The 456-nt window shown below is 44.7% G+C and overlaps 1 protein-coding gene across 1 annotated transcript in view; it reads right to left on the reverse strand.

Annotated features, from left to right (window-relative positions):
• The window catches only part of MEI1 (meiosis inhibitor 1), a gene marked incomplete at both ends in the record, with an annotated part of 38591 nt that overhangs the window by 3751 nt on the left and 34384 nt on the right, over positions 1 to 456 (reverse strand). The window lies entirely within an intron of this gene.

A 456-nucleotide genomic window follows, 5' to 3' on the forward strand; every position in this document is an offset into this window, starting at 1 on the left:
TTGTGGAAAGGCAAGGGGGGGGGGGGGCAAGAAGAAAAAAACCCCTGTCAACAGCTATTGCAAGGGGAAAACTCATAAAGTGGCAGGATCTGACGTGCATGCAGCACAGGAAAACAACACCTTTCATCTCCTTCACCGGATGTAACGTGCTGCAAATTATCTGTCACATGAAGGAGCCAGTCAAAGGCATGACTACGTATTCTGAGATTAAAAAAAACATTAAGAATTTTTTTTAAAAAAGAAAGAAAGAATAAAGATGGGAGCCAAACATTGCTTGAGAGAGTCAAATGTACACTGATGTAATACCCCACAAAACCCCTTGCCAGGGGCATGGGGGAGGGACTGGGATTTGTTACACTTTTCCCACCTCTGTCCCTATGGATGTAGCATCCCTGCAGAGCAGGAGATGCGAAAACTGAAATCGTCATTAGTACACAGGATTCCAGCTATCCGGTT

The sequence above is a fragment of the Buceros rhinoceros genome, unplaced genomic scaffold, assembly GCF_000710305.1.
Source record: "Buceros rhinoceros silvestris isolate BGI_N320 unplaced genomic scaffold, ASM71030v1 scaffold28100, whole genome shotgun sequence".
In the NCBI taxonomy this organism is placed as follows: Eukaryota; Metazoa; Chordata; class Aves; order Bucerotiformes; family Bucerotidae; genus Buceros; species Buceros rhinoceros.